Raw genomic sequence first — 16150 nt, forward strand, 5'->3', positions numbered from 1 at the left:
TCTGAGCCTCAGGAATCTCATCTGAAAATGGAGATTGTAACACACTAGGGAATGTAGTCCTTGTGAAGATGACATTAGGTGCCCCGGGACAGCAGTTCTCAAATTGTGGTCCGCGGATCCCTTGGAGTTCCCAAGAATTTTTCAGGGGGGTCTGTGAGGTCAACACTGTCTTCATAATAATATTAACAGATTATATGCCATTTTCAGTGTGTTGACAGTGAAGGGACTAAAGCAGTGGAGGGTAAAACTGCTGATAGCTCAGCATGAATAAAGCTAGGGCACCAACCTGTACTAGTAGTCATTGTATTCCTCACCACCGTACTGCTACTTTGAATGAGTGAATAAATACCAGTTTCACTTAAGAATGTCTTTGGTGAATGACAAAGATTATAAATTTTATTAAATCTTGACTCTTGAATACATGTCTATTTAATACTCTCTGTGGTGCAGTGGTTAAGAGCTATGGCTGCTAACCAAAAGGTCGGCAGTTCAAATTCACCAGCCCCTCCTTGGAAACCCTATGGGGCAGTGCTACTGTGTCCTGTAGGGTCGCTAAGAGTTGGAATTGACTCAAGGGCAAGACTATTTTTTTTTTTTTGGTAATGGAATGAGCAGTACACATGAAGCACTGTGCTGCATACTGAAGGACAAAGTGTTCTCAAGGAAAAACGTCTGTTCATCTGTTTGAGTTGCCAGCTAAACTAGCCACTTTTTTCATAGAACACTGTTTTTACTTGAAAGGGCAACCAACAGATACTGCAGTTATTCAGACCTGGGTGTTTGGCAGGTGGTTTGCAGAAATGAGTGAAATGAGTCTCTGTCACTTCAAGGAAAAATCTGACAGTATTTGTTACCAGTGATGAAATTCAAGCTTTCTAGCAAAAATTAGAATTTGTGTTTGGAAAACTCACATCTATTACCAGGAGAAAGATTTTTCTGATGAGATCAATGGGAATGTAATGAAATTTGTCAGCATTTGGAAGATCTGTGCAACTCGATGAACCAGTATTTTCCAGATGATGTTTTTGTTGCTAGCTGTTATTGAATCAGCCTTGACTGATGGAGACCTCACGCACAGCAGAACAGAACAAAACCCTGCCTGGTCCTGTTCCATCCCTGTGATCGGTTAGGGATTGGACCATTGTGACCTATAGGGTTTCCACTGGCTAATTTTGAGAAGTAGGTCACTGGTCCTTTCTTCCCAGTCTTAGTCTGGAAGCTCTGTGAAACCTGTTCAGCATCATGGCAACGCACAAGCCTCCACTGACAGAGTAGTGGCTGCACATGGGGCACATTGGCCAGGAGCTGAACTTGGGTCTCCCACATGGCAGGCGGGAAGTCTACCACGGAACCATTAAAGCCCCCCAATTCCAAAGGCATGGACGGGTAAAAGATCCATTCAGTGTGGATCCAGTCACATTCCACATTGCAACTAACCTCTCAGAAACTACCACTTGTCAGGTGTTGGTGAGGTATCAGATAAGAATATCTACAGTGATCTGAAAAGACTATTAAAATACTCCTCCCTTTTTCCAGCTACATATCTGTGTGCTTTCATACCTTAGTCAGAACAACATAATGCAACACAGAGTGCTGAAGCAGATGTGAGAATCCAGCTATCTTCTAGTCGACCAAACTTTAAAGAGATTTACAAAAACGTAACACAATACCGCTCTTCTTACTAGGACTTAAAAATATATCTAGTTACTTTTTTTTTTTTTAATAACTTTTATTAAGCTTCAAGTGAACGTTTACAAATCCAATCAGTCTGTCACATATAAGTTTACATACATCTCACTCCCTACTCCCACTTGCTCTCCCCCTCTTGAGTCAGCCCTTTCAGTCTCTCCTTTCTTGACAATTTTGCCAGCTTCCCTCTCTCTCTATCCTCCCATCCCCCCTCCAGACAAGAGTTGCCAACACAATCTCGAGTGTCCACCTGTTATCATTAGCTCACTCTTCATCAGCGTCTCTCTCCCACCCGCTAACCAGTCCCTTTCATTTCTGATGAGTTGTCTTCGGGGATGGGTCCTGTCCTGTGTCAACTGAAGGTCTGGGGAGCATGGCCGCCGGGATTCCTCCAGTCTCAGTCAGACCATTAAGTTTGGTCTTTTTATGAGAATTTGGGGTCTGTATCCCACTGATCTCCTGCTCCCTCAGGGGTCCTCTGCTGTGCTCCCTGTCAGGGCAGTCATCGATTGTGGCCGGGCACCAACTAGTTCTTCTGGTCTCAGGATGATGTAGGTCTCTGGTTCATGTGGCCCTTTCTGTCTCTTGGGCTCTGAGTTGTCGTGTGGCCTTGGTGTTCTTCCTTTTCCTTTGCTCCAGGTGGGTTGAGACCAATTGCTGCATCTTAGACGGCCGCTTGTTAGCATTTAAGACCCCAGACGCCACATTTCAAAGTGGGATGCAGAATGATTTCATAATAGAATTATTTTGCCAATTGACTTAGAAGTCCCCGCAAACCATGTTCCCCAGACCCCCGCACTTTCTAGTTACTTTTTCTAAAACTATGTTGTTTGTATTAACATGTAGTGGGTTTATTATTGTTATTTTTAAATAAATAAATGATTAAAAATTTCTCAGTCTTAATTTCTAATATGATAGATGTAACCCACATGAGCAAACGATCTTGGAGGGTCCTCAATAAAGGGATATTGGGGCCAAAAAGTTTGAGAACTTCTATTTTAAAGCCTTGCCCAGGGCTGAGCACATGGTAAGCACTGGGCAAGACCTGCTTGCTCCCCTGGAGAGCAGAACCTGGGGCATTCCCTGTGTCTGAGAACAAATAGGCACAGAGATGCACCACCAGGGCTGAGGGGTCCTTGGAGCACATCTGGTCCCCTGGCCTCCAGGTGGCTTCTGTGGGTGAGACCCCTTCTGGGGCTGCCTGGGGGAGGGGCTTTCCTTGGAGTTGGGACCAGGGAGAACTACAGTCCCCCACCCTACCTTCACTGGAGCAACTCTGCCTTTATCTGTCTTGCATATTGGGGTTCCACTTAAGCTTCTGCTTAAAGAAAAAGTTTTAAGGCTTTAAAAAAAGGTTTAAAAACTCTGAATAGCCCAAGCCTTCATTTTACAGATGAGGCCCAGAGAGGGAAAGTAACTTCTCAAAGAACCCAAGGCAAACAATCAGCTCAACAGTGATCAAGGCAGAACCAGCGCGAACCCAGTGGCCATTGCCAGGGCCTGTCTGTCCGTGAGCCGGGCTGTGGGGCCTCAGCGAATGCTCATTGAATGGATCAAAATGCTTCCCCGTGTGTCATCTCCTTTTACCCTTACGAGAAGTCTGAGCAGTATACGCTATTTTTTAAACATTTTTATTGATGTGTAATATATATATCGTAGCATTTACCTGTTTTAACTGTACAGCTGAATGATTTTTAATAGATTTAGGTGTTGTGCAGCCATCACTACAATCCAGTTTTAGAGCGTATGATAGTTACTTCCCTTTACAGATGAGGACATCAGGTATCAAAGGTAAATGTTCCCTAGGTCCCTGGGTGGTGCAAGCAGTTTACATTCGACTGCTAACCCCCCCAGCGGTACCATGGAAGAAAGGCCTGGTTGTCTGATTCCATTAAGATTACAGCCAAGAGAACCCTAGGGAGCAGTTGTAACTCTGTAACACATGGGGCCACCAGGAGTCAGAATCTACTCGATGGCAGCTAGCAACAACAGGCCACACTGCTAGTGGGTGGTAGAGTCAACATGCAGATTCAGGTTTGTCTGCCCCAAACGCCAGCTCCCCCCAACTTCCCGCACCATGCTCCACACTGCAGAGAGGAGGAGATGACAAGTTTGGTCCCTTCTGGGGGACTGTGGACAAATGCTCCCCCACCCCCAGCCTGGCATTGCTGGGGCTCTATCTCACACTGTCATGGCAGTCCAGTTTGGGTGCTGGTCCTGTCCACACAGCTCTGTGGAGGCAGAGGAAGCCCCAGATCCCAGCCCCTCTCAGAGTGAAATCTCACAAATGGGGGACCCACAGTGCTTCTCTTTGCCTCTCCTTTATAGGGGACCTAAGGCTTCTTGGGTGGTGCAGTTAATGCATTCAGTTGCTACTGAAAGGCTGGAAGTTCAGGTCCACCACAGGCACCTCAGAAGAAAGACCTGGTGATCTACTTGCAAAAAATCAGCCACTGAAAACCTCGCGGAGCACAGTCCTCCTCAGACACGTGGGGTCGCTACCAGTTGGGATCAACTCCATGGCAGCTCGCTACTGGGCCATTGAAAACCTCGTGGAGCACAGTCCTCCTCAGACACGTGGGGTCGCTACGACTTGGGATCAACTCCATGGCAGCTGGCTACTGGGCCATTGAAAACCTCGCAGAGCACAGTCCTCCTCAGACACGTGGGGTCGCTACGAGTTGGGATCAACTCCATGGCAGCTGGCTACTGGGCCATTGAAAACCTCGCAGAGCACAGTCCTCCTCAGACACGTGGGGTCGCTACGAGTTGGGATCAACTCCATGGCAGCTGGCTACTGGGCCATTGAAAACCTCGCAGAGCACAGTCCTCCTCAGACACACGTGGGGTCGCTACGAGTTGGGATCAACTCCATGGCAGCTCGCTACTGGGCCATTGAAAACCTCGCAGAGCACAGTCCTCCTCAGACACACGTGGGGTCGCTACGACTTGGGATCAACTCCATGGCAGCTGGCTACTGGGCCATTGAAAACCTCGCAGAGCACAGTCCTCCTCAGACACACGTGGGGTCGCTACGAGTTGGAATCAGCTCCATGGCAGCTGGTTACTGGGCCATTGAAAACCTCGCAGAGCACAGTCCTCCTCAGACACGTGGGGTCACTACGACTTGGGATCAACTCCATGGCAGCTGGCTACTGGGCCATTGAAAACCTCGCGGAGCACAGTCCTCCTCAGACACGTGGGGTCGCTACCAGTTGGGATCAACTCCATGGCAGCTGGTTACTGGGCCATTGAAAACCTCACGGAGCACAGTCCTCCTCAGACACGTGGGGTCGCTACGAGTTGGGATCAACTCCATGGCAGCTGGCTACTGGGCCATTGAAAACCTCGCAGAGCACAGTCCTCCTCAGACACGTGGGGTCGCTACGACTTGGGATCAACTCCATGGCAGCTGGTTACTGGCCAGAGCCTCCAAGGGTGGTCTGCTCCAGGGGTAAAATCAGCCCTTGTTGGTGGTGACCCCTAACAGGGAGGAAGTCCCTCCTTGTTCCACGCCGTTGTCCTCCTGCTACACTGAGTGCCCGTTTCCTCTGACCACGCCCTTGCCGACTTCCACTGGGTGAGTCTGGGTCAGTGTACACAGCTCAGTGGCCGCAGAGAAACACGGAGCGCCGGAGGCAGAGTTATGGACTATGTCTGTCTGGACAACTGCCTGTCGTAATTAAGATTTAGCACCCTGGTCTCCGAGACCGAGAGATAATTGCTCTGTGAAGAGCAGGCAGTCTTCACGTCTCTTCTGAGGCTTTGTGGCTCCCGCACGGAGAGAATGTGGTCAGCTCGTCCTGGGAGGAGAAGAGGAGGGAAGGTCTGGGGAGGGCTCTGAGGAAGAGCCACCTTCAGCCGAGGTCATGTGTCTGCTCACGCACATCTGGCCCAGCAGGGGGAGCAGCCTCTCTGGGCTCTTCAGCGGGCACAGGCCGTGTAATTGATTGTCCTGGCACAAGGTTCCTTCCCAGCTCGCGGCCCTGGGGCAGCCCTTCTGTCCAGGCACCTCTCTGTACCAGCTGCTTCCAGCCCCCATTATAGACTAGGAAGGGGGCCAGACTGAGACAGTAAGAGAAGGGGGCGGGACTCCCCAAAGAGAGGGGTCATCTGAGCAGTTTGTCCTTTCCTGGGGGAGGAGTGGTAAGACCCTGGGCGCTGGCCCCTGGGGCCATGCAGCTGAAGCAGGAACTGGCCCTGATGCTTCCTCTCCCCACCTGAGTGGCTTCCCTCCCTTGGCTTCTCCTCCAGGTACCAGGCGCTGCCCTGCAGGCCAACCATGGGCCTGGCAGCTGCTGGGCAGGAGAGAAATCAGTAATCAATCTGGGCATGCTCTGAGGCAGGGCTGTGCAGCCTCCTATGGGTAGGTCGGTACCCCTGGGACTCTACGTTCTGGGGTACAGGGGCTCAGACTCTTTCCCTTCCCCAAGTAAACTAGGCAGATTCCCCAACAGCTCCCTCCCAGGGTCCACCCCGTCGTCCTAAACCCATTGCCACCCAGTCGATTCTGACTCATGTGACCTCATGCGTTACAGAGTAGAGCTGCACCATGGGGTTTTCTTGGCCATAATGTTTTATGGCAGCAGATCTCCAGGCCTTTCTTCTGCAGCACCACTGGTTGGGTTTGCATTCCCAACCTTTAGGTTAGTAGCTGAGTGCAAACTGTTTGCACTACCATGGACTTTCCCTTTACTCTAGCCTTATTCGTTCAGAGGGCAGTCCCTTCTTATTTAGGCTTCATGGCATCTCGGGGCAGTTGGCACAGAGTAGGGAAGACTCACAACTTCACACCTACACAGACACACTGCACCACAGACACACATGGCTTTTGGCAGGTTGCCCCTGCAGAGTGGGCCCTCCTGCTCACATTCCTTGGAAATTGAGACTGAAATTGAACCTGAGGCCTTACCTCCAGGCTGGAGGAGACTGTTCTCCCAGGTGGCATGTGGTCTCCTTCCCTGTCCATATGCCACTTCCTGGCTTGACTCAGAATGGGTCTGGGTGGGTGTTGGGCTGGGGTCTGGGTCCATGCTTGGCAGTTGTGTTGTCTGTTTGCAGACTTTGGACCTGTGGTTTCCCCCAAACCATTGCTGCCTTCCCAGGCCCCGTGGCAGCTGCTGTCAGTGATTAGGAGCTAATGCCTGGAGAAGCCTGCTCAGCTTGGCTGTTAGCGTAGCACTTTCCAGAGGTGGCATTGATCAGGGATGGACCAGCTAAGAGACCAGCAGCAGGGGCTTCTGGGAAGGTGATTGAGACAGTGTTTGGGAGTGGAGCTGGGGACACTAGTCACTGCCCTGGCAACAAGGCGGTGGGGGAGAAGGGAACAAGTGGGAGGAAAGGTATGTGAGAAAGCACGTAGACATGGTCAACCCTTTCATCCACGCAGAGGGCTTGCCTATTCCCCTGCTTCATAGAGACCCCATGTGTCCAAAGTTCTCTAGAAAAGGAAGCTCTATGACATTGCCTGACCCCCCTTTTCAGTGTTGCAGCCTGGACTGGAACCTGTGAGCTCTGGCCTTGCTGCCTTTCACCTACGTACCACTGGCCAGGCACCCACATGCCACAGGGCCACCCCTCCGTGGACTCCAGAGGACTCTTGAAAGGGTATCTGACCTATTCCCCTGTGTCTAGAGGTAAAACTGCCTCAAGGCCCCCTCAGAAGAATGCTTTGTGGGCTGCCCAGTTGCACACTCTCTAGGAACTCATTCATTCATTCAAACAATAAACATTCATTGAGCAAGCCGGTGTGCTGGGCTGCAGTGGTGCTGAAGACAGACACCATCCCTGCCCTCGTGGTCTTGACAGCCTGAGGGAAGCAGACATTAAACAAAAGAATCACACGATTGATTACGTAATTACAATTGTGATCATTGGCAGGAAGTAAAAAGTATGCAATGCTCTGAGGGTTTGTAACGGGGCCTCATGGAGTGGGGCTCGTGGGGATATGGCCACCACAATTCATGGGTGATGAATTCCTGGGCCTTCCTGTGGGATGGCAGGTCTGCGTCCTGGCTCTGCCAGTCATGTGTGTACATGGCACACATTCATAACAACACACTCAGGCAGGCTGCCGTCCATGGGAAGCCTTCTGAGCTGCGAGGCAGGATTCGAGTTATAAAGGAGACTGGACTTTCTGGCTCTGCCTCTAATTCTCCACATGACCTTGAGCTTGTCACGTCCTCTCTCTGTGTCTGTTTCTTCTTCTGTGAAATGAGGCATTGGCCTAGGTAATCCCTGCAGTCTCTTCCCAGAAAAGCATCAGAGATTTTCAAAGACCAAACTGTAGTCCTTCGCTTGGAGTCTGAGAAAGGAATCCAGGAACAGGGGCCAGGAAGCTCCGGCTACTCACTGCAGAGGGTGGGGAGGAGACAGAACAAGCCCAGAGTCAGGGGATGTCACAAACTGAGGAATGGCCGTGGCAGGTACATCCCCAGAGTGGCTGGGTGGAGACCTGACAGGAGAGGGTAGCTGTCACTGCACTGAGGGTAGGACTAGAGCAATGGCTGAAAACTGCAGCAAGCAGGGTTTAGGTTAGATATAAGGCAGTACTTTCTTGCTTGTTTCAGAGACATCTGGCAGGTGATCAAAGGGGTGTAAGAGGGCGTGTCATATAGATGTTCCAGAAAATCACAGAAAGGGCTTCTCAGAGGGTGGTGTTTTGCAGAGAAGCAGGAGTGGATGGTGACCTTATAAGCTCTCTTCCTCAGACAAATCCGTGAATCTCCTCTCCTCGTGTTGCCACTGATGTCAGCACTGTCTGGACGTCTGTGAGAGGAAGATGTCAGGTCCTCTGGGAAATGAGTTTTTGAGCATAAACTATCCCTGGTTCACATCTCTCGATGACACGTGGTGGCTAACTGCAGTTGTCACACTCAATCAAACCGAGTCCAGTTCCACCTTTGCACGCTGTCCTGCTCTAATATAAATATGGCTTCTGAGGACTGTATTAGTTGCTGGCAACGTGGGAGCTGGGAAGGCTGGGTTTGGGGGGCTGAGAGGCCAGGGAGTTTCCCATTTCAGATCCAGAAACAAGGCTGGAGAGAGGTTCTTTTGGTGTGCGGGGCAGCCCGGGAGGCCTTCTGCTGAGGGGGTCCTGAGGCAGCTTTATCTCTAGAGACAAGGGAATGGATCAGATACCCTTTCAAGGTCCTTTGGGTCCTTTGACTTTTTTTTTTTTAATAATATTTTATTGTGTTTTCATTGAAGGTTTACACAGTAGTTTAGGTTCCCATTCGACAGTTTCTACGCAAGTTATTCAGTACATCGGTTACGTCCTTCACGATGAGTGAGTGTTCTCATTATTTCAATTCTGGTTGTTCTGTTCGCATTAATCTGGTTTCCCTGCTCCCTTACATTCTCATCTTTGTTTTAAAGTAATGATTGACCGTTTGAGTGTCCTTTGACTTAAAAAAAAAATTGTTAGCAGTGGCCACAGGTTCTGTGTGGGGGGTGGTGGTGAGGGGTATATGTATGCTGGAGTACGTGTCTGATGAAACTCTGCCCCCCGTGTCCACTGAGGAAGAAGCTCCATATCTTTAAAAAGGATTCATAATGTCAGAAAGGCAAGGGGATTGGTTACTCCATAGCAGTAAGGATTGCAGTTAGATATAAAGAGGAATTTCCAAACCTTAAAGATGGTTAGACATTGTAACAGAAGACCAAGCAGGTAGTGAGATCTCCTTCAAAGAGAAAAGTCAGGGACAGGCTAGACATTGGAAAAGGGCAAATTGACCACCAAGATTCCCTCCGTTCCACAGTTTTATGAGTGTGGGTCTAGACGTGCTAGGGAGAGGTGACTGTGTGCACAGAGGCCAAACATAGTTTACTTGTGTTCAATGAGTGTGTCACAGTGTGGAGGGAGAGGAGAAGGAGGAGGAAGAAGATGATGCTGATGGAGGTGACAGCAACTGGCCATTATGACAGTAGCAGTAGTTGAATGCTTAGCTGGGTGGAATCCCCTTCTTTATCTGTGTCACTATGTTATCTCTAGGGTGAGGATGGTGTGTGTGTGTGTGTGTGTGTGTGTGTGTGTGTGTGTGAGTTTGTGAATTCAGCATCAAGAGACTTCAGTTATGAGAGTCAAACCTGCAGTAGGACATGCAGGCACCCCCCACTGTGTGGCAGAGCTACCCATTTAAATTTAGGGTTCTGACTGTCTCTTGCTAAATAACTCCTTTGTCCATCAAAGGGAGAGTAAAGGGCCAGGGATCCTGTGAAGAATGTCTTCCAGAGTCCTCCACCAGCATCTTCCAGTCTGAGGTGACTTTGTCATGAACACAAGAGGGATGAACAGTGCGTTTACTTTTTTTACACTCTCCCCCCCGACACCAACTTGACTCCAAGTACCCACGGAAGGGTCACAGTCATGATCCTGAACTTCAGAGGTGTGACCTTGAAAGATCCTGATATCCAGCCTCCAGAATCACCCCACATCCTCTGAAGAATCTCCTACTATCTCCATGTCCTTATCTAATGGGGGAGGAAATTCCATCAAGTTTCTCTTGGCCTTCTTTCTAGTGGCCTTCATCTTTCTCAGTATCTTAGAGCCAGGTGACCATGCCCAGCTCAAGATGGTGAGGAGAGGTGAGGGGTTGGAATGGTGCCTTGTCCCTTTCCTCATGCTTCTGGACATCTGTCTCTTTATTCCCGTGGAATCAGTTGATACCTCTCTCATGTAAATGGGTTCCTAGCTTGCATCATTGACCTCACTGAATCTCCAGTGGCACCCCTACATTGCCAGAGGCCTAAGCAGTGCTTAGAAACACAAACCATGGCTGTTTGGGATTGGGAGAGTTCAGCACCATGGACAGAGTCCAGAGTGGCCTTTCTTTGCTTCCACAGGAGGGTCACAAGCTGAATCCTAATTTTCTAATTTTGGAGATGGAGGCAGGGATGAGAGGAAAACCCATGTTGTGGAATATTGTTTACTGACTCTGTGACCTAGGCCAAACCACTATCTTTCCTCAAACCCCAATTTCTCTTTTGTAAAACGAGGAGCATGACTATACGAACTCCAAGCTCAGTGACACTATGAGCATAAATGTCTATGATTATCTCTTCTAGAAGGTGTTTACAGATGGGCTCTTGAACTGTATGGCCTGGGCCTAGTAGGGCCAGTTTAGTCCATCAGTAATGGGATGTGTGTAATCTGTCCATGGTCTCCCAAAGTTGATGACTGGCACCTTCTTCCAGCTTGTTGAAACTTTCAGAGCAGGAGCGCCTTACTTGTACCATTCATTAGTCCAGATAGCTCACTGCACACTCTACCCATAGGCAAAACCTAGCCTGGGTTGGTGGGAGGGGGCGGGCTTCTGTAGTGAGGAGTGGCCATGTGAAGCTTAACTGGGGTCCAAACAAACAAACAAACAAACAAAACAAAACCTGTTGCCATCAAGTCAATTCTGACTCATAGCGACCCCATAGGACAGAATAGAGCTGCCCCACAGGTTTCCCAAGGCTGTAAATCTTTATGGAAGCAGACTGCCACATCTTTCTCCCATGGAGTTCCTGGTGGGTTAAAATTGCTGACCTCTTGGTTAGCAGTCAAGCTCTTAACCAGTGCACCCTTACCTGGAGACAGAGCCTCCAAATGAGGCTGAAGCTGAGTAGGTACCCTGGAGGGAAGGGACTGCAATAGGGATTAGAGTGGAGAACCAGGCTTGTCTGTGGTGGGCAGGTCAGAGCAGGGCGTGAGAGCTGAGCCACTGTTGCAGTGACACTGCCCAGTGGGAGGCCAGGCTGCAGTGGGAGCAGCTGGCAATGGATGGAGGAGGCATAGATGAAATGGCACGAGGCCAGATATGGAGGATGGGGCAGGCAGAGACTGGCAGCACTCCAGAGCTCTGAGGGCTGGGGGGGCCTGGGATGGTGGGAGAGAGGATAGAGCACCAGAGGTGAGGCTGTGTAACCTTGTACCTGTAGCTGCACCACATTTCCAGCCTCTTCATTCATCTGAACAAGGTCATTCCCTCTGCTTCCAGGCCACAGGACACCCTGCAGGGAGGAGGGAGCTCTCCTTTATCACCCAGTTCCTTCTGTCCCCATCCTTCCCCTCATCTACATCTCTTCTTTGACCATCACACTTCTCCACTAAACTGACGGCCAGTTCCTCCTTGTTTCCCTGCCCAGGGCACTTAGCTGGGGGAGAGGGCATAACTGTCATTTCTTGGGTCCTAAAAGGGGCAGCCCGGGCCCTAGGTACTAGGCAGGATCTTTTGGAACCCTGTACACCTTCTTGTTGGGTGCTGTCAAGTGGATTCTGACTCATACAGACCCTATATGACAGACCTAGGCTATAATCTTTACAGGAGCAGATCATCAGTTCTTTTCTCCTGCAGAGCTGCTGGTGGGTTCAAACCACAGACCTTTTGGTTAGCAGCCGAGTGCTTAACCATTGCACCACCAGGGCTCTTTCTTCTATAACTTACCTCACACTAAAAGGTTGTCTCCTGTCTCCTCTTTGGTGGTTCCTCTTAAGCTCCTCTCAATGGCCCACATCCTCTCCTCTGATCCCCAGCCCCCACTCCCCAGGTCTCACCTCCTCTTCCTTCCCACAGTCCTGAGAACGCACCAGTGTGTTGTATTCTGCAGCCTCAGCCACAGATTAAGGCTGCTGCTATGCTGAACCCAGCATCCTCCCAAACAAAAGGTATTTGCATGTTTAGTAGGCAGCAATGCCTACCCATAAAGGCTGGGTAAAGAATGATGGGATTCCAGGCATGGTGAAGGCTTGAGGAAGATATTTTAGGCAGTCCTTTCCTGTGTCATTTATAATACCAGGTGATCACTGTTGATCTCACCAGTAGGCAAAACCAGTTTTTGGGGGTGAGGTGGGGTAGGGAGAGGTGCAGACAGACCCTGGCTGGGCAGAGAAGATCTGTGTGTGGGTGGGTGGGTAGGTACAATATTCTGGGGGAGGGGGGAGGGTGTGGAGAACTGGGGGCTTAAAACTCTAGCACCAGGGGTACCCATGTCTTGAATCCAGGCCTGAAAACCATTGCCTGAACAGAGAGGCAGTTCTGGGCACAAGGCCAGCCTTGGGGAGGAAGCTGGGCCCCACAGTCTTATTGTAGTGCATCCAGGGCTTTGGGTCTTCCAGGGAATTGAGTCTACATCTCAGCTTCTACTAGGGCCAGGGAGCACAAGATACATGGAGGCCAATTTTGACCCACTCTTAGGAAGATGATTCTAATAGAGCAAGGGCTTGGTTTGCTTCCCAGTTGAACACCAGTGCCAAGTTCAGTGCCTGACCCTTGAGAGATGTTCCGCAAATACTTGTTGAACGAATATTGACAAATTAAAACTGGCTAATGCCTAAGTGCCTGCCTCAGGAGGCCACTGTGCACTTCAGCAGAGACTAAATGACCATTTACCTGTTAATTTGTTGGAGGAGCTCAAGCAGTACAAATGGCTTGGGCTTGAGGGCCCTTTTCCTTTAACTTTGGGAATCCATGATTCTGTGACCTCTTTTGAAGAAAGAAGACCTTCAGATTGGGGCCAGATTTGGGCTGGCGGGGAGCGCCTTTCTCAGGGACGCGCGGGGAATATGAGTCAAGCCCTGTCCCTTCGGCCCAGCCACTCCTGCTACATCAGCCTGCCGCCAAGCACACTTGTCAAGCTTGATAAAGGGAGTGTGTCTTTCTTGATTCTTGGAAATAATGTGAGGCTGCCGCATCTTGGTCTCGGCTTGGCCTGTGTCTTGCTAGCCATCTGTTAAGTGGGGTGATACCCATCTGACTACCTCGTACACTCTTCAGAGGTGGGTGCTCGTAGGACCCTCAGGAGATGGGAGAGATTGTTGGTTGCCTTTGAGGGGGAGTGGGTGTCAGTCCCAGCTCCAGCTGCTCCCAGGCTGGATCCCCGACTCTGGCCCTGATGGGGATGAATAATTGATGGTAACTAATGGATCATTGCTCCTGTAATGAAATATTCAGTGGGGACTGTGGCAGGTTTGTGTAATCAGATGATTCATGTTGCCCTCCTGGTAGGTATGGGGCTCCTGGGTTTCCCTGTTTCTCAGAACCATGGTGGGGGCTTCCCAAAAGAGGAGTAGGTTGTATACAAGGGGGCCTGTGGGGCAGCCTACTCAGCGTGCACTTTATGGGGACAGGAGGCAGGGTCCATAGTCTTAATTTTGGGGGGTTGACTTCCTTGCTTTGTGGGGTGTCTGTACCGCCCCCAGCGTTCAGAATGTTGGTGAACTACTAGGTGGGATCACCAGGGGTAAACAGAGGAGCAGCATGTACACCTGGGATGTCTAAGAGGGTTAGTAGGATGCTGTTGGTGAACTGAGGGTGAAGGAAAAAAACCTCTTCTTCTCCAGTATCCCTGCCCAACCAGAACAAAAAACAAACAAACAAAAACAAACCCATTATCTTCAAGTAGTTTCCAACTCATAGTTACCCTATAACCAACTCAAAACCAGATTTGTTACGTTTTGAGTAGAACTGCCCCATAGGGTTTCCAAGGAGTGGCTGGTGGATTTGAACTGCTGAACTTTTTGTTAGCAGCTGAGCTCTTAATCACTTTGCCACCAGGGCTCCAGTGACTTTATAGCAACCCTATGAAACAACTCAGTACAGTAGCTTTGTTGTGCAGAAGAGGAAGGGGATACTCAGAGGGGTTAAATGATTTGCCTAAGACCAGCTAGTGAAGGATGGAGCTGGGGTCCCACTCCAGACCTGACCTCATGCCACCATGCCTCTCTGCAGAGCTGTCTCTTGGCCTCTTCTCCTCACCCCACCCCCACTCCCTCTCTCCTCTCCTTCCTTGTTGACCCTGGAGAAATGATGTCATTGGGATCCCAGGATAGAGTTACAGCCACAAGCAACTATGTGGTTGAGAGGACTGGCTGGTCCCTGATGGGGGATGGAATAATGGGAATCTCTCTTCTTTTTCTCTCTGTGTGTTGCCAGTGTGTCTGCTGGTTCATTCTTGCATATGTGAAGTGACATGCTCAATATGTGTGTCAGGGGTCTGTGATGGTCTTGTCCTTTCCTTCCGTAGGGAGTAGGGTGGCTAAGAACTTTCCAGCCACACCTGCCCTTGCCCCTTCTGATCAGCTCAGGAGGGTGGAGAGTAAGCCCACCTGGAGCATAACAGACCCAAGGATTTGGGGAGGAGAATGGGCCAGAATTCCTAGTTGGAGGGTTGGCTCTGCAGTGGGGTTAAAAGTGGTACCTTTTCCTGCTGACCCACAGCCCCTCTGCTGTCAGTGTGGGGCTGACCACTTTGAAGCTGCTCCTATGAGCACTTAACTTCAGCAGAGTCCCACAACTAGGACCCAGTGTCCTAACTCCCCTTTTGGATCCTCCCTCTTTGCTACACTGTCCCCATGTCTCCCCACCACCATCAGAGGTTGGGTGAGATGGCCATCTAAGGGCACTACTGTAGGCATGAACACCTTATCTCAGCCCACTCTTACCAGTTTTGAGAAACCCCCTAGAGAAAGAAACTGGACCAATGCCCTCGACCATACATTTGCATGTCTCATAAGGTCCTCGTCAGCAAGTTCTCCTTGCTCTCTAGTCTCATGCCATCCTGCTGCAACCAAATATATCCTCTTGTTCTTTGGGTCTGCAGCTTTCACCCTCCAAGGTCTCATGTAACATCGTGGGCATGGGGGATGTATGAGTAATGCTTGCCTAACGGAGAAGAAAATGCAATTCAGGATTTTGGGTTTAGAGCCAAATTCCTCTGTAGCTATCTCTCAACTCCAACTTGACACATTTCTCTGCTCTATTCCTGGGCACTGTCCAGGGGGCCAAATCAGAACATCCTTGCAGGAGAAACAGCAAGGACCTGCTGGCTGTCCCCTGCCACATGTAGTCCTCAACCTGTTCTAGACCCTTCACTGTGTCCACCCACTGAGCTCATTGTGTCTGGCTGGAGTGTTATAATGGCACAGTCATTCCCGCTAAGGAATGAATCAAAAAAACCTCAGTGAGCTTTCACCACACTCTCGCATTTCGCCCTTCTGATTCTAGGGCTAGAGGAGAAGGGCTGAGGGAACTGTGGCAGATCACATTTGCCCATTTTACAAACGGGGAAACTGAGACTCAGAAAATTAAAGTGAATTGCCAAAGTTCACATTGCAGGTTGGAGTGTGAAACCATGCTTGATGTTCTGCTCTAGAATCAAGTCCCTGGGTATGAAAAGGGACAGTGACCAGAAAGCCAGATACTTGCTCAGAAATAGGGTCACTGTGCTCTCAGCCTCTGCTGCAGGAGGGGCCCTGGCTGGCCAGCTCAGCTGTAGCATGGAACAGTCCCATGCTGCCTTCCGGGGGCACTGTCCCCACCCCATTATTAAGCCCTCAGAGTTGTGACGGCTGAAAAGACTATCATTCTTGCTTATTTCAGGTTCAGTTCAGTGTTAGGTGCAAAGGGTTTAGCAGATAGAAAGGGACAAGGGGAGAAAAAGAATGGCTTTTTATGTCTCAGAGTCCCTAGATGGTGCA

Source organism: Loxodonta africana, chromosome 20 (assembly GCF_030014295.1).
Source record: "Loxodonta africana isolate mLoxAfr1 chromosome 20, mLoxAfr1.hap2, whole genome shotgun sequence".
Classification (NCBI taxonomy): Eukaryota; Metazoa; Chordata; class Mammalia; order Proboscidea; family Elephantidae; genus Loxodonta; species Loxodonta africana.